We start from the raw sequence: 23,632 nt of genomic DNA on the forward strand, positions 1-23,632 counted from the left end.
GTTCCCATAGGCCAAGCCCCTTATTCTCACTCTAGATGTAATCCATGGATAGATTCATTTACTTCCATTGTCTTTAGTTATCAATTATGTATTGATGATTCTCCAATCTATCTCACATTTGAGTTTCCCATTTATCCATGACCTGCTAGTCATTTGTACTAGAAGTTCCACATTCACCTCAACATGGCCAAAACTGGATTATAATTTTTCTACTGTTCTTCTATTTCTTATTTTGGTTGATTAACACAAGTATGAACTCAGAAGCTTCAGCAAGGAAATAGTGACTCTTTCCATTCATCTCCGCCAGAGCCATATCTCCACCCAGTCACCTCGACCCACCACAGTATCCAGTCTTAAATATTCTATCTCACTAATGCATTTAAGTGCCACTCTTACTCTCAAAGCCTATCAGACAAACAAAGATATCTTTGAGAGTGAAAGAAGATGCCAACCAGAAAGCATTCTGGGATAACAGGTGTTAACTGACACCCTTTATAGTCTTACTTAATCCACTTTTAGTTTTAATACCTCGGTACCAATTATCTCTTACCTCCCTTCTGTACACTAGTACTTCCAGAAAGAGTCATAATATGGCATATATCCTTGGTCTCATTCAACATAGCTATTCCTTGCTCTGAGATACCTTCCCTGTTTCCCCCTACACCTGGATTTTATCCTAGGATCCTATGGTCCAAATGAAAATCTCTGTCATATAATATAATCCTGTTTGTTAGTCATTAATTTACATGCTTTCATGAACTCTATTTTGTGAGGACAGGTACTGTATCTTATTCAACTTTATATCCTTTAGGCTTAAAATAGTACCACTCAAATAGTAGATATTGATAACTAAATTTTATTTACACCTCAAATTGCTAGGAATTGCGTTGGTTATTGGTGAAATGAAAATAAGCACAGTCCTTACTCCGAAAGAGCATACAAAATAATGGACAGATATGCAAAGATGCAAACTGATTTTGTGTATTATAAAATAGTAGCCTTTAGTACCTGCAAGATGTCAGAGTGGCACATGCATGAAAAGGAATTAACAGAAAAATCTAAACTTCCCCACACCACTTAGAGATGTTTTTTAGTAGATTCTATTTTGTTATCTTATTTTAGCACTGATTTTAAGGGAAAATTACAAAATTATCCTAAGACTCAGTTTTTCCATCTCTAAGGAGGATAGGAGAAGAAGTATAGTTAAACTACAATGCCATGAAGTGTCAAAGGTGAAGAAAGAAAAAAACTTACATGTCTTTAATTATGGAAAACATTGTCTTTATAAATAGAAACCATTTTCTTGTGATACTTCCAGATAATAGAATTGAAATTCAGTGTATGACAACAGGAAAGACAGGCATGAGATTAGAAGAGATTTTCTGGATTAAGGGTGACTTTCAGGAACTCAGAAGTCAAACTCTTGGTCTCCAATGGAATTATTCCTCCACCTTCCTGAACAGGTGGCTTTCAGTACTCCATCTCCAGGGAGGGTCCCACTCCTGTTATGAACAACGGTCACTCACCCGAAGCCTGAGTTCTCAGGCTGACCTCAGTTTATCTAAGTAGTATCAATTCAGTTGCCTTAAATAGAAAAAAAAAAAAACTAGTTTTTTCAGCTGTAAATTTTCAGTGAGAGAGTTGAGTACTGCAAGCCTAAAACTAACTTCCATAGCTTGTATTTGATTTTGTTTTTATCCCATTTAACACACAAAAATGCTATTCGCACTTTTACAGTCAGATGTTTTTCAGATTGTGCAGCTAAATAAAAACAGCCACAAATGTCTATTTCATTATTGCAGATTCTGCTGCTAACTATTGCCTTGTCGATAATATGATGAGAATGAATTAAGATGCCAGAAGTGGTTTTTTTTCTATTTTAATTTACTGAACAAATATTATTGTTATACATGCCCTCCTATTCACTGTGACGAGTGCTTTAACCCTAATTTTTTCCTTGGTTCCATTTATTTATTTTTAGAAATCAAGCTAACAGTATCTCCACTGAAAAGAGATAACAAATGATATACAGGTTGTTGGTTATTTTTAGAATAACTTTTGCAGAGGCTTTACAGATGACAATCTGTGGAAGAAAAGGACGATGAGTACAGTTTGAAATACAGCAGGCATATTTAAATTCCAAAGATAACACATTCTAATTTATTAAAGCATTGAAAATTGATAGTGCAAATTTAGTAAAAAGTCAAGTAACTGATACCTGACTTGCCTGGGACTTTAATTAGTCATCTTACCCCTAGATTTGATTTTTGGTAGGTAGTGATAAATGAGATATCAATTTAAGCAACAACTTTAATCATGCCACTTTTCCATTCTAATATCTTCAATAAGTCTCCTTGACTTTCGATTTCTTCTTCCCAATAATGTTCCACCTAATTTCCGCATGTAACTGGAGTTATTTTTTGAAATGCAAATCTCCTCCCTTGTTGAATCTACTCTAGTTTAAACCTTTGAAGACTGTCGAATCTTCTTAAAATCAAAACAAATTTCTTAATGGGACCTACAGCCCCTTCTTGGCCAGCATTCCACTTTCCTTTCCTGCCTTCCACCATACTTCACCTTTCCCTCCCCGTTAACTACTGACTTTTGTCATTCCTGCATTATGTTCATGCTCAGTCCTGCTACAGGACTGTTTTCTCTGCTCAGACATCTCTGCCTTCATCTTGTAACCGAGGGTTAAGAATTAAGATATAATTATAATTACTAAATCATTATATAGATGCCTTTATATTATAAAATAGCAAAAGGTTAATACCTGAAATTACTAAAGCACTAGACTGGTCCCACCCCTGTTTAGGTTACTCTAGAATTAACCTCACCATGTATGCTTACTATTGGGAAGGTAATTCTAGATAGAGCTCACCCTTGTAAATACTTACTATTGGGATGGTAACCACTCCACCCACCCCTGTGCAATAGTCATATGAAAGACCTTGAACTTACCTTTGCTCTGTGCGCCTATATCTCAAATCCTTTCCGCTGACCCTGGTTTGCTACCTCACCCCCTTCTGTTCTGTTCAACCCCTTAATGTTTATTAGTGAAGAAACCTGTTCAGGTCTACTCCAAGTATTCATTAGCCCTCCAATGTTATAAAATATTAGCTTTTCGACAGATCAGGGAGACAGTGTTGGGCCATGAGGCCACTGTGTTCCATTGCTTGTGCAAACAATGAAACTCTATCTCTCTTTGAAATCCCAGTGTCTCAGGACTTGGCTTTATGATACACAGTACCATCACCAATGAGCTGAGGAGCCAGAAAATGAACATACTTGAAACATCCTATTATATTTATTGAATTGGGACTCAGGGAGGATAACTCCATGAAGACAAGTTGAGTGATTTTTTCATTCTGAGAAAGAATTTATTTCTAACATTTGTTGATCCATGCTTTTAGTCATATGCTTTGCTACCCCAGGAGACAGATGACTAAAGGTTCTGGAATAGATATCATATTAGTTTTACTTTTAGCAAGACTGAACAAATCTTGTAAGGTATAATGTCCTTAGTCATTCTTTTACCTGTCACTTATATGAAACATAATCATTTATTCATGTGGGTACAGCTGAGGAAGAGTATCTCTTCACCATTTTTTTTTCATGAAAAAATTATTGAAGTATATCATTCATGAACATATATAAACAATAAGTGTATAATAATAAAAGTTGTGAACTTACAAAACAAACATGTATAACATCATATCAATTTCCTATATAATACTCTACCACTAGCACCTTGAATGGTTGTGAAACATTTGTTATAATTTATGAAATAACATCATCAAAATATTTCTGCTAACTATAGCCCATATCTTAATTTGGTGTATTTATCCCCCAACCCACCCCATTATTAACACCTTATATTAGTATTATATATTTGTTATCGTTCATGAGAGAACATTCTCATATTTGTCCTGTTAACCACAATCCATCTTCTGCCACAGGATTCACTGTGTTAAAATGGCTATCATTTTAATCACAGAGCTGTGCTGTTATCACCTCAGTCAATTTTAGAATGTTTTCACTATTCCAAAAGGAAAAATCCCATACCCGTTTATACCCCCTTATTATTGTCCCTTAGAAATTATATATCTTTTTTGTCATTGCTGCAAAAATATTACAATATTACAGTTAACTATCAGCCACAGCTTACAATAGTTCTAATTTTCCCATTTATCACCATATACTTAACACTTTGTAAAAGAAGAACACTCTTATATTTATATTATTAACTACAAAGATCTTTGACCACCAAAATCACTGTATTATCCAGTCCCTAGATAATCCTCTAACTTCCTTTCAATTGGCATTTACATCCCTAGAATACCCCTTTTGGTAGCAATCACATTTATAAATCAGCAGTGTTAGTATTGTGTTACCATCAACTCTCTTCATTTCCATGCTTTCACAATAAACCTTATTAAAAATTCTTCATACATTATGCATCAGCTCCCATTTTCAACCCATATTCTATCTGCTAGTAACATATACTTTTCTAGAGTGTACCTCTGTGAGTTTATTCATCATATTTAATTCATATTAATGAAAGCACACAATATTTTTCCTTTTGTGTCTGGCTTATTTCACTCAACCTGATGACCTCAAGGTTTATCCATGTTTTCATATGCATCCTGATTTCATTACTTCTTACAGCTGAATAGTATTCCATTGTATGACCATACCATTGCCTTCACACTTGATGCAACTGAAATAGAAACAGACCACACACAAAAAAAATAAAATAAAACATTAGCCTAGGCCTTAGAAATTCCTGACTATGGTCTAGTAGTGTTTCTTAGCCTTTCTTGGTCTCAGTTAATTTATCTTTCATTTCATCCCCTTCTTCAGAAAAATGACATTAAAATGATGTGAGTTAATATGTAGGAACATTTTGCAGAGTTTTAGGTGCCTTACAAATGTACTTAATATCTCTAAGAAAAAGATAACCCTATTTTATTTAGTGCACAATAGACCACTCATGAAGAATTGCTTTCTGTTCTAAAGGCATATAGACAACTAGAGAATATTTGGAGGTTAAAAAACATAATGGTAGAGGACTTCCTAACTGACTCACTCAATAAAGGAGAAATAATGTGGTTGGTAAAGAGGGGTAGTCACTAAGAACTTTGATGTAAGAGATCGCGATAGAATTAATGAATGGTAATTAAAGAGATTTTGCAATTCAAAATAAGTACATTAGAACATAATCATTAGTTAAAAAGGGTTAAAAACAATGCAAGTTATTTGTGGTAGGGTGAGATGTTATATATGTTTGTACGATGTTATATGTTTGTTCTTTAAGTTCACAACTATTATACATTTGTTTATGTATATTTATGTATGAGTGATATATTTCAATTAAAAAAATTAAAAAAAAACACAATTATCCAAAAATTGAATCAACTCTTTTGACAAGTAGTTAGCTTGCTAGCATGTGTGGAGATTAAGAAGAGAATGGGTGGCCATTTGGTAGGAAAGATGTAAAGAGAATTGAAACGTTGGATTGGTGATTAGATTGTATGGACCCTATACTACCTGCCAATCTGATTTTGAAATATTCCTGTGGAAGAACATTATTATCATTATTATCATGTATTGGTCACTGAGTTATTTATTACTTCATAGCAAACCACCCTAAAACTGAGTGGCTTAAAACAATGAGTTCTCACTTCTCACAATTTTGTAGATTGACTGAGAGTTTCTTCAGTTTAGCAGTGTGAGTCCAATTGTTTGGATGGCCCAAAACATCTTTCCTCAAGTAAAGTGGGTGGTGGGAAGTTAACAGAGGCTCACTTTTCCTTCATATTAACCTCTCTCTGTGGCAATTAGGCATTTTTCAAACAGAATGATGGCTAGCTCTCAAGAAGTTCTGTTCCAACAGGCCAAAGTTGAAGCTGCAGATCTTTTATGATCTAGTCTTAAGAGATACACAGCATCACTTCTGCAACATTCCATGGGCTACTGTGATTCATTTCTGCAACATTCCATGGGCTACTGTGATTCATTTCAATGTAGTGGGAAAATGCACAAGGTCTTAAATATTCAGAGGCAGGGAATCATTGGGAGGCAGGGAATCTTGGAGACTGACTACCACAGTCATATTAATATTATCAGCTATTAGAGAAAAGAGGATATAATAACATATACAATTTTAAATGTAAATTTTGGCGGGCAAGAAAGTAGCCCTGAAATTAGTGAAATAAATTTAAAAGTTGAAAGGTAAGTTAAAACATGTGTATAGAACCTCACTATATTGACTTACAGATTTTGGTCAAATGCAAAATCCAATCTCGGTAAAAGCAGCTTGCTCCAATTTGGCAAAACCAGTCACTTATGAATTGATAAATATGGTAATAGGTACTGGAGTACCAAGATACATGTGTAACAAGTTCCATCCTTGAAACACTTACTTAAGAATGGGGAGGCAGACTGGAAAACAGGTAGCTATATCATTATGTTATAAACAACATTAAAAGAAAGATTTAAAAAGTGCTATGGATCAGGGGCCACAGAAAAGAGGTGAGATATGATTTCTTCTTTGAAGAATGAGTATGATATTTTCTGGCAGACAAAAAGGAGAAGTGGAAGGAATTAATTTTTTAAACAAATCAATTTTATTGATACATGTTAATAAAGCATATAATTCATCCAAAGTGTACAATCAATGATATTTGTTATAATCATATAGTTGTGCTTTCAAAACTTCAATCATTATTAGGGCATTTTCATTATTTTAACAACAATAATAAAACACAATAAATAAACAACTTCATCACCTCTCAAGCTCTCTGTGCTTCCGCTGCTGTGCATAACTGCTATTTCTGACAGTTGCACATTTATTTATTTTTAAGCAGTTTTATTGAGCTATACTTACATACCATAAGAGATACCAAAAGTGCATAATCAATGACTTTTAGAATAATCACAATGTTGTGCATTCATCACCACAAAAAATTTTAGAACAATTTGATTACTCCAAAAAAATCCACAAAACTCCACATCCCTTAGAAGTCACCTTTCAAGCTCTCTATCTTTCCCTAGCCCTACACATAACCACTAACCTAATTTGATCTTTATAATTTCATTTATATTTACATTTTATACAAACAGAATAATTCAATATATAGTACTTTGTGTCTGGTTTCTTTTACTTAGCATATGCTTCTTTTGTCTAATTAACATCTTGTAGTATTAACATACATGTGTTCAGTTTCAATGAAAAACGGTCTTTTATATGTATATAGTATAAACCATATTCATATTTCACATGAGGTTTTACTATGCTATACAGTTCCATGTTGCATTTTAAAAGCTTTCGTTTTAGTAATACACACGACCTTAGATTTTCCCTTTAAACCACTGTCACATTCATATAATAGTACTGTTAGTTACAAACATTATCTTGTGCTTTCACCTTTCTATTCATTTCCAAAGAGTAACAGATATCCTTTTTACCAATTCTGTAAAAGTTAATCCTCAGCTTTCCATTTTCGTACCTCATTCTATTTTCTTGTGATCCATATTCAAGTAATTAACTCCATGAGATTACACAATATATTTAATTCATAATATAATAGTGCACTCATACAGTATTTGTCTTTTTGTGTCTGGCTTGCTTCACTTAACATGACTTCCACATTCACCCACATTGTCATATGCTTTACAATTTCATTTCTTCTTCTACCTGCATAATATTCCATTATGTATATATACCACAGTTTCTTTATTCATTCATCAGTTGATGGACACCTGGGTTTTTTCCATCTTTTGACAATCGTGAATAATGCCTGTAGGAATATCAGTGTGCAGATATCTGTTTGTGTCACTGCTCTGGATCACATAGAAAATCTTTATTCAGCTTCTTTAGGATCTGCCAACCAGTCTTTCTGGATCACATAGAAAATCTATATTCAGCTTCTTTAGGATCTGCCAACCAGTCTTCTACAGTGGATGCACAATTCTACATTCCCACCAACAGTGAATTAAGTGTTCCTGTGTTTTTACATCCTCTCCAACACTAGTCATTTTCTGTCTTTTTAATAGTGGCCATTCTAATAGGTGTAAAACAATACCTAATTATGACTTTGATTTGCATTTTCCTAATTGCTAGTGAAGATGAACATTTTTTTATGTGTTTTCCCACTGTTAATATTTCTTCTTTGGATAAATGTCTATTCAAGTCTTTTGCCCATTTTTTAATCAAGTAGTTTGTCTTTTATTGTTGAGTTATAGCATCTCTTTATATATCATGGATATTAAGCCTTTGCTGGATATTCCAAATATTTTCTTACTTTAAGTTGGCTGCCTTTCACCCTTTTGACAAAGTCCTTTCAGCTACAAAAATATTTAATTTTGAGGAGGTCCGATTTGTCTATTTTTTCTTTTGTTGCTCATGTTTTGGGTATAAGATCCAAGAAAACACCACCTACCACGGGATCTTGAAGATGGTTCCTTACATTTTCTTCTAGTAGTTTTATGATCCTTCTTTTATATTTAGGTCTTTGATCCATTTTGTTTTGGCTTTTGCTGTTTTTTTGTGTTTTTTTTTGAGGTATGGGGATTGAACCTAGGACCTCGTACATGCAAAGCAGGTGCACAACTACTGAGCTATACCCACTCCCCCTTTGATCCATTTTGAGCTGATTCTTGTATAGGGTGTGAGATGGGGGTCCTTTTTAATTCTTTTGGTTATGGATATCCAGTTCTCCCAGCACCATTTATTGAAGAGGCTGTTTTGTCCCATTAACATGGATTTGGTAGGTTTGTCAAAAACCAGTTGACCATAGAAGTGAGGGTTTATTTCTGTACTTTCAATTCTATTCCACTGATCAATGTGTCTATCTTTAGTCCAGTACCATGCTGTTTTGACCACTGTAGCTTTGTAATATGTTTCAAGGTCAGGCAGTGAGATTCCTTCTACTTTGCTCTTCTTCTTTTTAGATTGCTCTTGGCTATTCAGGTGTCCTTTCCCTTCCAAATAAATTTCATAATTGTCTTTCCTATTTCTGTAAAGTAGGCTGTTGGAATTTTGATTGGTATTGCATTGAATGTATAAATCAGTTTGGGTAGGATTGAAATCTTCATGATATTTAGTCTTCCAACCCATGAACACAGAATGTCTTTCTATTTGTTTTGCTCTTCATTGATTTCTTTTAGCATTGTTTTATAGTTTTCTGAATATAGATCCTGTACTTCTTTGGTTAAATTGATTCCTGAGTTTTAGGGTCTTTTTGTTGCTATTGTAAATGGAATTTACCCTCTGATTTCCTGCTCAGATTGTTCAATACCAGTGCACAGAAACATTACAGATTTTTGTGTGTGGATCTTCTATCCTGCTACTTAGTTGAATTCCATTATTGCATCAAGAAACTGTCACAGATGTTTCAGAATTTTCTAAATATAGGATCATGTCATTTATGAAGAGTGAGAGTTTTACTTCCTCTTTTCCTATTTGGATGCCTTTTTTCCTCATCTAATTGCTCCAGCTAGAACTTCTAGAAAAATGTTGAATAAAAATGGTGACAGTGGGCATCCTTATGTCATTTTCAATCTCTGAGGGAAAGTTTTCAACTTTTCCCCATTTTTTTTTTAATTTTTTTATTTTTTATTGACTTTGTAATAATATTACATTAAAAATATATATGTGAGGTCCCATTCAACCCCCCCCCCCACCCCCCCTCTCCCCCCCCCCCAACAACACTCGTTCCCATCATCATGACACATCCATTGGATTTGGTAAGTACATCTTTGGGCACCTCTGCACCTCATATACATTGGTTCACATCATGGCCCATACTCTCCTCTATTCCATCATGTAGGCCCTGTGAGGATTTACAATGTCCGGTGATTACCTCTGAAGCACCATCCAGGGCAGCTCCATGTCCCGAAGACGCCTCCACCTCTCATCTCTTCCTGCCTTTCCCCATACCCTTCGTCCACTATGTCCACTTTTCCCATTCCAATGCCACCTCTTCTATGTGGACATTGGATTGGTTGTGTCCATTGCACCTCTATGTCAAGAGGAGGGTCAGATTCCACCTGGATGCTGGATGCAATCCTCCCATTTTCAGTTGTAATCACTCTAGGCTCCATGGTGTGGTGGTTGTCCTTCTTCAACTCCATCTTAGCTGAGTGTGGTAAGTCCAATAAATCAGATTGTAGGTGCGGGAGTCTGTTGAGGCTCAGGATCTGGCTATCACATTGTCAGTCCAGAGATTCAAATCCCCTAAATATATCTTAAACCCCAACATTAACTGCACCTCCAGCACATTGGCATGAAAGTCTTATGAAGGGAGATCCCATCTGAGTCCAGATTCATCACACATAAACACCATTTCCAAAGAGGGGCCATCTGCCCTGGTAGTTAACCCCATCGGCCATGACCATAACTCCCATGGGTCTCTTTAGCCCTCAAAGGAACCAATATCTGGGGGTTGTATCTGCTTTATCTGTCTCTCTGACTCTGCTCAGTTGTGCATGAGGGCAAACCTTCTGCCAGCCTCCAGACTCTTTTTTAGAGACTCGTAGCCATATAAACTCATTTCTCCTTTCCATTTCCCCCTTACTTTAGGTCAAACAGCATTTTAAAGTCATGGTATTTTATGTAGACATGGATATTCTGCTGATCCGCATTGAACCTTCCGTATAAGGTCATTTTCCAGTTGCATCATCAGTTGGTAGTTGATAGTGGTCCCTCGTTGCCAGGGAGGCTCATCCCCGGGTGTCATGTCCCACGCTGGGGGGAAGGCATTGCATTTACATGCTGAGTTTGGCTTCAAGACTGGCCACATTTGAGTAACATGAAGGCTGACAGAAGGAAATTCCCAGGCACAAAGTTGCTCTAGGCCTTGTTATTATTTTGGGTTTATCAGCTCACAAGCATAGTCATTAGTATCAGGGGCTCACTGTTGAACCCTCACTCCCTCCCGGTCCCCACCACTGTACCTGGGAGACTGTCGCTGCTCCCCTAGGGACCACGACAGAGCACCACTGGCCAGGAACCCAGTACCCCCCCTACTGTGGTTTTTAATTGTTGCCACTATGAGTATATCCAAACATTACCATGCACCCTGGACATATGTTCTGTACAGCTCCCTGTCAGTCATATATCACCTGTCATTGGTATCCCATACCAGTATCCCTCCATTGCCATTGTTGAAACACTCTGTGATCCAGAACTCCCCGAAATTTGAAGCCCAATATAATGTCATGGTCCCTTACTAGGGAATGGCATATAGCGATGAGTTTAAAGGATAGATAAAGAACTTGGATAAAGTTAGATAAAGAACTTAGATAAAGAATGTTGACTTGAAAAAATTCCACATCCTATTTTTTTCTTTTTTTTTTTCCCCCCCCCCCCCCCCTAATTATTCAGCTTTTCTTCACAGGAGTCCTAGACCACAGCAATGTATATATATAATATACAGCACTCCCACACATCCACCAGAAAACCTTTTCCCTTCCACAGTGATACTCTTACGCCCTATTCATATCATATTTACTTAAAGTGATGTACAGAGTCTGAGACATTAGCTTTCTAACAAGGTGACATCTGTGTTTACATTATGGTGCATACTTTAGGATACACAGTTCTTTACATTTTTAGTTATCCTATGTTTTACATTATGGTTTACATTATCAGTCTGTCATCTCCTATATGTTATGATGTAATATTACATGTTTTATATCCATCCTTGTGTACTCTCAAGAAACTCCTCTCTTACCCCCCATTTACTTTGGTTCCACACATTTAACGTCCATTTTCCCTTCCACCTTGGTGCCCTCAGTGATAGCCAACCTCCGTTTCCTGAGGAGCCACTTCCAGAGATAGATGGAATAGTGTTCAGGGCCTAACTTGCTCAACTGCCCCAATGCCCTGGGAGCCACCCTTTCTCTCGAGGGATACAGTTCCCTCTATTGGATGGCATTAGTCCTCCCCAGGATGTGGGTCCACCCCCACTCTCACTACTTGGGTTTCTACCCCATGGTGTCACCCACTCTGGCAGAATGAGCATTTAGACATTCCCCAGGAGCCCGTCCTGCATCAGACCCTCCCCTCCGAGCATTCTAAACAGGTAACCCTCTTTATTATATTTTGATATGATTTTCTCGGCATTTTACTCTCCACCAACACCTGACCCTCTCCTGGTTCGTATGCTACCCCTCCCTCCCCCCACTTTTGGGCAACGTTACCCACCCGTCCCTCCCCAGCCACCCTCAAACCCGCAAAGCCCCAAGCAAAGGCAACCCCTTGCCCCCCTTTTATCTCTTCTTTGTGTTCATACTTACCACCATCTCGTCTTAAATTCCACCCCTGCAGACATCGGCTCATATCCTTCCTCCACCCTCCGATTTCCTGCAAGCCTATCGTTCAGTCTCTTGCTATCTAGGGCAGCTTGTTTATTTCATATCATTGAGGTCATGTAGTATTTGTCCTTCAATGTCTGGGTTGCTTCACTCAACATAAGGTTCTCAAGATTCATCCATGTTATCACATGTGTTTGTAGTGTGTTTGTTCTTACAGCCGAGTAGTATTCCATTGTGTGTATATACCACATTTTATTGATCCACTCATCTGTTGATGGGCATTTGGGTTGATTCCAACTTTTGGCAATAGTGAACAATGCTGCTATGAACATTGGTGTACATATATTGGTTTGTGTTCTTGTTTTCAGTTCTGCTGGGTATATTCCCAGCAGTGGTATTGCTGGGTCATATGGCAAATCTATGGCTAGTTTTTTGAGAAACCGCCATACTGTTCTCCAGAATGGTTGGATCCTTCTGCATTCCCACCAGCAGTGGATGAGTGTTCCCCTTCCTTCACATCCTCTCCAGCACTTGTATTCTTCTGTTTTTTTCATAGCTGCCAATCTTATGGGTGTAAGATGGTATCTCATTGTGGTTTTGATTTGCATTTCCCTGATAGCTAGAGATTTGGAACATTTTTTCATGTGCTTTCTTGCCATTTGTATTTCTTCTTCGGAGAAGTGTCTGTTTAAGTCTTTTTCCCATTTTTTAAATGGATTGTTTATCTTTTTATTTTCAAGATGTAGGAGTTCTTTATATATGCAAGTTATAAGTTTCTTATCAGATATATGATTGCCAAATATTTTCTCCCACTGTGTGGGCTCCCTTTTTACTTTCTTGACAAACTCCTTTGAGGTGCAGAAGGCTTTAATTTTGAGGAAGTCCCATTTATCTATTAGTTCTTTTGCTGCCCGTGCTTTTGGTGAGATATTCATAAATCCATTACCTATTACAAGGTCCTGTAGATGTTTCCCTACACTGCTTTCTAAGGTTTTTATGGTCTTGGCTCTTATATTTAGGTCTTTGATCCATCTTGAGTTGATCTTTGTATAAGGTGTGAGATGGTAATCCTCTTTCATTCTTCTACATATGGCTATCCAGTTCTCCAGACACCATTTGTTGAATAGGCCACTCTCTCCCAGTTGAGAGGGTTTGGTGGCTTTATCGAATATTATGTGGTTGTATATGTGAGGTTCTATATCAGAGCTTTCAATTCGATTCCATTGGTCTATATGTCTCTCCTTATGCCAATACCATGCTGTTTTCACCACCGTAGCTTTATAGTATGTTTTGAAGTCAGGTAGTGTGATTCCTCCAATTTCGTTTTTCTTTTTCAGTATGTCTTTGGCTATTCGGGGTCTCTTTCCTTTCCAAATAAATTTCATAGTTAGTTTTTCTAGTTCCTTAAAGAAGGCTGCATTGATTTTTATTGGGATTGCATTGAATGTGTAGATCAATTTTGGTAGGATAGACATCTTAATAATGTTCAGTCTTCCTATCCATGAACAAGGAATAGTCTTCCATTTATTTAGGTCTTCTTTGATTTCCTTGAACAATCTTGTATAGTTCTCAGTGTATAAGTTCTTTACCTCTTTAGTTAAATTTATTCCTAAGTATTTGATTTTTTTATTTACTATTGTGAATGGTATTTGTTTCTTGATTTCCTCCTGATCTTGCTCATTATTGGTGTACAGAAATGCTACTGATTTTTGCGCATTGATCTTATAACCTGCGACTTTACTAAACTCATTTATGAGTTCTAGAATCTTCGTTGTAGATCTCTCAGGGTTTTCTATGTATAGGATCATGTCATCTGCAAATAATGAAATTTTGACTTCTTCCTTTCCAATTTGAATGCCTTTTATTTCTGGTTCTTGCCTCAGGGCTCGAGCAAGTACTTCTAAGACAATGTTAAATAGGAGCGGCGACAGTGGGCATCCTTGTCTTGTTCCTGAGTTTAGAGGGAAGGAGTCTAGGATTTCTCCATTGTAAACAATATTGGCTTTAGGTTTTTCATATATACTCTTTATCATGTTCAAAAAATTTCCTTGTATTCCAATCATTTGGAGTGTTTTTATCAAGAAAGGGTGCTGTATTTTGTCAAATGCTTTTTCTGCATCAATAGATATAATCATGTGATTTTTTTCCTTCAATCTGTTTATATGGTGTATTACGTTGATTGATTTTCTTATGTTGAACCATCCTTGCATACCTGGGATGAATCCCACTTGGTCGTGGTGTATAATTCGTTTAATGTGTTGTTGAATACGATTAGCAAGTATTTTGTTAAGTATTTTTGCGTCTAGGTTCATTAGAGAAATTGGTCTGTAATTTTCCTTTCTTGTGATGTCTTTGTTTGGCTTTGGTACTAGGGTAATGTTGGCATCATAGAAGGAGTTGGGTAATGTTCTTTCTGTTTCGATGGTTTGGAATAGTTTCAGCAGGATTGGTGTCAGTTCTTTCCGGAATGTTTTATAGAATTCACCTGTGAAGCCATCTGGCCCTGGGCTCTTCTTAGTTGGGAGATTTTTAATAACTGATTCTATCTCTCTGCTTGTGATTGGTTTGTTAAGATCATCAATTTCTTCTTTTGTCAATATGGGCTGTTTATGTGTTTCTAGGAATTTGTCCATTTCCTCTAGATTGTCATTTTTGTTGGAATATAGTTTTTCAAAATATCCTCTTATGATAGTCTTTATTTCTGTGGGGTCAGTGGTGATATCGCCTTTCTCATTTCTTATTTTGTGTATTTGCATCTTCTCTCTTTTTTTCTTTGTTAGTGTTGCTAAAGGTTTGTCAATTTTGTTAATCTTCTCAGAAAACCAGCTCTTGGTCTTGTTTATCTGTTCAAGTGCTTTCTTATTTTCTATTTCATTTAGTTCTGCTCTTATCTTTGTTATTTCCTTCCTTCTTCTTCCTGTTGGGTTACTTTGTTGTTGTTTTTCTAATTCCTTCAAATGTGCAGTTAGTTCTTCAATTTTTGCTCTTTCTTCTTTTTTGATATATGAATTTATGGCTATAAACTTCCCTCTCAGTACTGCTTTTGCTGCATCCCATAAATTTTGGTATGTTGTGTTATCATTATCATTTGTTTCAAGGTAGTCATTGATTTCTTTTGAGATTTCCTCTTTGACCCACTGTTTTTCTAAGAGTGTGTTGTTTAATTTCCAAATCGTGGTGTGAAATCTGGGCTTCTTTCCCTTGCAAATCTCCAGCTTGACTCCACTGTGGTCAGAGATAATGTTTTGTATGATTTCAATCTTTCTGAATTCATTCAGCCTTTCTTTGTGGCCTAGCATATGATCTATCTTGGAGAATGATCCATGTGCGCTTGAGAAAAATGTATATCCTGCTGTGTTTGGGTGTAGCGATCTATATATGTCTATTAGATCGAGCTCCTCTAATATACTATTCAGATGTTTTGTTTCTTTGGTGATTCTCTTTTGAGATGTTCTGTCCAGAGTTGATAGTGGTGTATTAAAATCCCCCACTATAATTGTAGATGTATCTATTCTTTCACTTAGTTTTTCCAGCGTTTGCCTGACGTATTTAGAGGCACCCTTGTTAGGGGCATAGATATTTATGATTGTTCGATCTTCTTGACAGATTTTCCCTTTGACTAAAATGTAGTATCCTTCTTTGTCTCTCACAATTGTTTCACATTTAAAGTCTATTTTGTCTGATATTAATATAGCTACTCCTGCCTTTTTTTGGTTATTGTTAGCTTGTATGATTGTTTTCCAGCCTTTCACTTTCAATCTCCATGCGTCTCTGGGTCTAAGATGTGTCTCTTGTAGACAGCATATGGATGGGTCATATTTCCTTATCCAGTGTCCCAGTCTGAATCTTTTGATAGGTGAGTTTAATCCATTGACATTCAGTGTTATTACTATCAAGGAATTATTTGTGTTAGCCATATTTTGATTGGATTTGTGTTTGTCATATTTTGTTTGTATATTTTTTTTTGTCTTTTTTGTTGTTGTTGTTGGTCTTATACTCTCCTCCAACTTTGCCTTTCCTGTTTTTTCCTTTCTTCCTGCAGAACTCCCTTTAGAATTTCTTGAAGGGGAGGTTTCTTGTTGGTATACTCTTTCAGTTTCTGTTTGTCTGCGAATATTTTGAACTCTCCATCATGTCTGAATGCTAGTTTAGCTGGATAGAGTATTCTTGGTTGGAAATTTTTTTCCTTTAGTACCTTGACTATATCATACCACTGTCTTCTTGCCTCCATGGTTTCAGAAGAGAAATCAGCACTTAATCTAATTGAGCTTCTCTTGTATGTGATGGTTTTCTTTTCTCTTGCTGCTTTTAGGATTTTCTCTTTGTCTTGAGCATTGGATAATTTGACAAGTATATGTCTTGGGGTGGGCCTGTTGGGGTTTATGACTTGTGGAGTGCGCTGTGCTTCTTGGATATGTACATCTGTCTTTTTCAGTAGATTTGGGAAGTTTTCAGCCATTATTTCCTGCAACACTCTTTCTGACCCCTTTCCCTTCTCTTCACCTTCTGGAATGCCTATAATACGTATGTTTGAGCGTTTTGCATTGTCATTCAGGTCCCTAAATCCTAATTGGATTTTTTCTATCTTCTTATTGACCCCTTCTACTATCTGTTTGATTTCTGATGTACTGTCTTCCACATCACTAATTCTCTGCTCTGTCTCTTCTAGTCTGCTGATATTTGCTGCAAGTGTATTTTTGATTTCTTGAACTGTGGTGTTCATTCCCATCATATCTGTTATGTTTTTGCGTATGTCTGCAATTTCCCCTCCAAGTGATGTCTTCATGTTGTTAACCTCTTTCATTACTGCATCAAATTTGTCGGTGATAAATGTTCTGAGATCTTTCATTGCTTGTGCCAAGTTTTGCTCCCCTTCGTGATTATTGGTTTGTTGATTGGATTCAGCCATGTTTTCCTGATTATTGGTTTGGTTCGTAGATTTTTGTTGCTTTCTGGTCATCTCTTTATTTTGACGAATTTAATCAGTTCCTTAGCTTCTTTGTCTGCTCTTGGAGGTTAATTAGTTGTTATTTTTGCACAGGTGTTATATCTTCTCTTTGTCACTTTTTTCTTCTTATTCTAGTTACTTGTTGTTGGTTAAGTTCACTTTAGAGGAAAGTATTAGTGTTGTGGAAAGGCAATTGTGTAAGCAAGGGAAAAGTGTAAAGTTGTATTGGTGATGTATGTTAATAAAGCAGGAATATGAGATCTGGAAGGATGGAGGTTAGATTCATGTAGATTGTATAGAGTTATAGCTGTAGGTAGAGTACCTTTTATGAAGTTGATGACTGAATTTGGGAGGAATATGGTATGAACTACACAGCTATTGTTTTCATGAGAGAGGGAAAAAGAAAAGAAAGGTAATAGTTTCAAGAGTGGATAATAGACAGAAAACAGAACAAAGGTATTAGAAATTAAGAGTTAGACACTTTGTGGATCAAAGAACGGGAGGTGGGGGGTGGAATACAGGAGAGACAGTAGATGATAGTGGATATCAAGATGCAGGGGAAGGGGGATAGTGTAGGTAGCCTAAATCAGTTCACACAGAAATGAGGCAGTGGAGGATGGGAAAACCCAGCAAATGTGAGGTGTTCCCTGTAGCACCTATTGTATACTTGAATTAAAGTAAAAATAAGTGGAAGATGAGGGACAAGAGGGAAAGAGAAAACCGAAAAAAAAAAAAAACAAACTAATTATAATAAAGAAAAAAGAAAGGCAAGAAGAAAGGAAGAAAGAAAAAGAGGATGGGCAAACGGTGGGGAACGGATAGGGAGAAGAGAGATACAGGTACACACGTGTCACAATTGCAACACTATCTAAAACAACAACTTCCCCCCGCTTTGCCCTAAAACCCCCCCGTCTGTCTGCCCAAATGGGTCTGCAAGCACCTCCCTTCCCACAAACCCCCAATAGGCCGCCCAGGGCCCACGAACTCCCCAGTACTGCAGATGCTCAAAAAAAAAAAAAAAAAAAAAAAAATTAAGTAAAATTAAAAAAAAAAAAACAAACAAACAAACAAACAAACAAACAAACAAAAAAAAAACAGAAACCCCTCCGCAGGCCCGGCTTCGCCCGCCGCGGAGGCTTGGACCGGCTCTGCCCGGCTCCTCACGCCGCCTTGGCCTGGCCTGGCTCCGCCCAGCTCCGCTCGCTACAGCGGCCCAGCCGGCTCCGGCGTCCACCTCCCGCCACCGCGGCCTGGACCGGCCCTGCCCGGCTCCGTACCCGCCGCGGCCTGACCCGGGCCCGCCCGGCTCCAAACGCTACCGCGGCCCGCAGCCGGGGCCTGCACCGGCCCCGCCCGGGTCCAAGCGCTACCGCAGCCCGCAGCCGGGGCCTGCACCGGCCCCGCCCGGCTCCAAGCGCTACCGCGGCCCGCAGCCGGGGCCTGCACCGGCCCCGCCCGGCTCCAAGCGCTACCGCGGCCCGCAGCCGTGGCCTGCACCGGCCCCGCCCGGCTCCAAACGCTACCGCGGCCCGCAGCCGGGGCCTGCACCGGCCCCGCCCGGCTCCAAACGCTACCGCGGCCCGGCTCGGCCTGGCTCGGCCCCGCCCGGCCCCGTTCACCGCCGGCGCAGCGCGGCCCGGCTCCGGCGTCCGCCGCTGCGGCCGGGCCTGGCTCAGCCCCACCGAGCGGGGCTAGATTCCTCGTCTCTGCCTACCCAAGAAGGGAATCCTCTACAGGTAGCTGGGATCTCCGTGTATATTTCACAGACGAATCCTCTCTGTTACCTTCCCTCCAAATCGATGTCCAGACACCTCCGGACCAGCAAAAATCCCGAAACAATCCGGTCCCAAAGAGTCTCCAACGCCGCCCAGCCGATTCCCTGCAGAAGACTCTAACAGGGATGTTCACTCAGTCGCCATCTTGCCCCCTCTCCAACTTTTCCCCATTGAACATAATGTTTGCAGTGGATTTTTCATATGTGCCCTTTATCATATTGAGAATTTTCCTTCTATTCTTATCTTTTGAAGTATTTTTATTAAGAAAGAATGCTGGATTTTGTTGAATGTCTTTTCTACATTAATTGAGACAATCACATGTTTTTTTTCCCTTCAGTTTATTACTGTGGTGTATTATGTTAATTGACTTTCTTATGTTGAACCACCCTTGCATACCAGTAATAAATCTCCATTGGTCATGGTGTATAAGTCTTTTGATATGCTGCTGGATTCTATTTGCAAGTATTTTGTTGAGAATTTTTGCAGTTATGTTCATTAGAAAGATTGGTCTGTAATTTTCCTTTCTTGTGGTATCTTTATCTTTGGTATTAGGGTAATGTTGGCTACATAAAATGTGTTAGGTAATTTTCCCTCCTCCAATTTTTTTGGAAGAGCTTAAACAGAATTGGTGCTTATTATTTTCTAAATGCTTGGTAGAAATCACCTGTGAAGCCTTTTGTTCCTGGACTGTTCTTTGCTGGGAGATTTTTGAAGATGGAATCAATTTCTTTAAATATGATTAGTTTGTTAATTTCTTGAATTTCTTGTAACATCAGTATAGGTTGCGCATTTCTAGGAATTTACCCAATTAATCTAGGTTGACTAGTTTATTGGCATACAGTTTCTCATAATATCCTCTTATAATATCATTTTTTTAAATTTTCTGTGGTGATAGTCATAACTTCCCTCCTTTTATTTGATTGTATTTATTTACATCTTCTCTCTTTTTTTCTTTGTTAGTCTAGCTAAGTGTTTGTCAATTTTATTGACAAACAAATCTCTCAAAAAACCAGTTTCTCATTTTGTTGATTTTCTCTATTGATTTTAATTTTTAATTTAATTTATTTCTTCTCTAATCTTAAATATTTCTTTCATTCTGCTTGCTTTGGGAATGGTTTCCTGTTCTTTTTCTAGTTTCTCCAGTTGTTCAGTTTGCCTCATGTATTTTGGGACACCCTGTTTAGGTGCTTAGTTATTTATGACTGTGATTTCTTCCTGGTGAATTGTTTCTTTTGTTAATATATAATGGTCTTCTCTATCTCTTATAACTTTTTTGCATTTAAAGATTGTTTTGTCCAATATTAGTATAGCTACCCCTGTTGTTTTTTGGTTACTGTTTGCATGGAGTATCTTTCTCCAACCTTTCACTTTCAGCTGATTTGTATCACTGGGTCTAATGCAGGGGCTCTTAACAAGGGGTCTGTGATCTTGAAATGAAATTCAAAATATGTTGTTCTTGTAGGGACTTGTTGATGTGGGTGTGATATATTTATTAAATAATACACAGAATAATGTGGACTATAGTAAGAGGTCCATTGTTTTCATCTGACTGGCCAAGGGGTCCATGGAACAAAAAAGGTTAAGAACCCCTAGTTTAAGTTGAGTCTATTGTAGGCAACATATGAAGGCTCAAGGTTTTTTTTTTTTTTTTTTTTTTTTTTTCATCTATTTTGTCAGTCTATATCTTTTGTTTGGGGAGTTTAATCCATTCACATTCAATGATATTTCTGTAAATGTATTATTTATTGCCACCATTTTATTCTTTGGTTTTCATATGTCTTATCTTATTTTTGTCTGTCTTTTTACTCTTTTGCTTTCCTTTCTGCTGTTCTTGTTTTCTATACTCTCCTCCAAGTCTCTCTCTCCTGTCTTTCTCTTTCAAGCTGTAAGCTTCCCTTTAATATTTCCCAAAAAGGTGGATTCTTTTTCATGAACTTTCTTAGTTTCCATTTGTTTATGAATATTTAAACTCACCTTCACATTTGAAGAACAATTTTGCTGGATAAAGTATTCTGTTATACCATTGTCTTCTTGTCTCCATGTTTCTGAGAAAACTTCATTAAGTCTTACTGGGCATCCCTTGTATGAGATGGTTTGCTTCTCCCTTGCTGCTCTCAGAAATTTTCTCTTTATCTTTGATGTTTGACATTCTGAGTATTATGTGTCTTAAAGTAGATCTATTTGAATTTGTTCCATTTGGGGTATGCTGTACTTCTTGGACATGTAAGTTCATTTCTTTCATGAGAGTTGGGAAATGTTCAGACATTATTTCCTCAAATACTCTTTCTGTCCCTTTTACCTTTTCTTCTCCTTTTGGAACTCCCTTAATACATATGTTGTTGCATTTTGTGTTATCATTTAAATCCCTGAGCCCCTTCTCAATTTTTTCCATTCTTTTTTCTCTCTGTTCTTTTCTTTATTCAGTTTCAGTTGTCTTCCTTATCACTTATTCTTTCTTCTATCATTTCAAGTCTCTTTTTTATGCATCTAATGTGTTTTTGATCTTACCTATCATGTCTTTCATTACCAAGATGTCTGTTAGTTTTCTATTCAGGTTTTCAAATTCTTCTTTGTGCTCACTCAGTGTCTTCTCGATGTCCTTTAACTCTTTAATCACATTTTCTTTCATCTCATGAATTTGATTTTGGAAATTCATATGAATCTGGTTAGTTAGTTGTCTCAGGACCTGTGTTTCATCTGGGGCTTTGATATACTCCTTTCCTTAGGCCTTTTCTTCCATTTTCTTATTATGACTTGTAATTTTTTGCTGATGTCTAGGCATCTGATTATGATGGTGATTTTACTCAGATGCTCAATTTCTTTCTCTTTTGTAGGGATTTAGGAGTGGGAGTCTGTATGCTACTGATGTTCTTGTTTCAACCTGTTCTAGGTCTTTAGAATTGTCCCTGTTAGTTGATCAAAATAGAGTCCTAGACCTGGTAATAGGTTGCAGAAATGCTTCTAAGGGCCTTGGGAAGGGAGGCTGGAAAAGACCTCTTTTACTTATTTACTCTTAGTTTCCTCACATGCACTTCTTTTGTTGACCAGTAGATAGTGCTTTTTGGCAGCCCTCTCATTTCAGAACCTGGTCAGAGTGTGTTCACTGAAACCAGGACTGGATCAGTGTGATAAGAGGATCTTACCTGGAGGCTAAGAGCCCTGTAATTCAAACTTTCTCAGGGACTGTTCAACAATCGTTTATGGCTGTCCCCTCCCTTTCCCTGCATCTTCAACAACCAGTTCCAGTCAGTAGAAAGGGTGTTTGAGAGGGTCATATCTCTTTTGGCCAATGCTGGCTCTCCAGGCAAAAAATGGCATGGCCCCACCCAGGCTGGAAATGCTCATGGAACACAGTCAAAACGTCAGCTTAGACTGCTTCCTTCTCTTCTCCATTTCCTGGCAAGGTGGATCCCTATGGCCTCCTTTGTCTGTAGCCATCAGTCCTGAGCCTACAAATTAAAAAAGTCTCCATAGGGTGGGGGAGAACACTGGAGCTGCAACTGTAGCTCAATTCAGTTTTGCCATCAAGATTCTTTTTCTTTGCCTCTCTCTTTTCTGGATGGTGTCCAATCCTTCCCTTGGAGTCCCCTACTCAAGAACATTTTTTTTCCCCAGACTATTTCTACCTGTCCTGAAGGTATTTTTCTGGGAGAGGCAAGAGTCCTGTTTCTTTCTAGTCTGCCATCTTCTTGGAGGTAGAATTAATTTTTTATTATGTTCCTAATTTGTACTAAGTACTGTGCTAACTGGTATTCATCAAATGTCCCTTTGGTTTTTAATATTAAAATGCCCATTTTATTAAAAGAATTTGAGGTTCAGAGAGGTTAAAGAACTCACCCAAGGTTAAATTTACCAAGGCACTGTACCCACATGCTATGACCTCACATGATCGGATATTAATAAAAGCAGACCCAAATAAGTATCAAGTTGAGACACACTGAATTTGAAGCACTCTCAGAATGTTTAGTGTCCCTTCAATGAACCTATTTGGGCTGGGGTCATATAAAAAGCCACCATGGCTTCTGCTCATCATCTCTAGACTTCCTCAGATCCATTCCCATGTGCTTGTATAATGGTTCACTATGGAAGGCTAAGGTAGGCCTGCCTCCAGATGAAAAAGTTCAATAGGAAGTGGGAAATAATGATTTATAGCTCAAGATTGAGGTACAGAGAAGAAATATAGATGAGGAATCATAAGCATTTAGCTAGTAGTCATAATAGAAATAGTAGAGGTAGGAGTATGAGTAGTAGTTATATAATAATACTATATTAATAATAATAGTAATACAAATATAACTATAATATACTCTACTGTTGCAGTGATAGTACACATGCTATTCTCTTGCTTCTGCTAGGATAGTCTTCAGTACTTTAACTTTTTGTCTAGGTAAATTCTATACCACCTTTAAATCTTAGCTTAAAAAGAACATCTATTTGGTGTAGCATTCTCTAATTTCTCCAGTCTAGGTATTCTCTTACATTCTCTCGAAGCCCATATTACTTTCCCTCATAGAATCAAGTATAATTTATTTGTGTGGTTAGGCTATGAAAAACTTTCTATAAATTTTAAAAGATGGAAGTATAGACA

The sequence above is a fragment of the Dasypus novemcinctus genome, chromosome 6 (assembly GCF_030445035.2).
Source record: "Dasypus novemcinctus isolate mDasNov1 chromosome 6, mDasNov1.1.hap2, whole genome shotgun sequence".
NCBI lineage: Eukaryota > Metazoa > Chordata > Mammalia > Cingulata > Dasypodidae > Dasypus > Dasypus novemcinctus.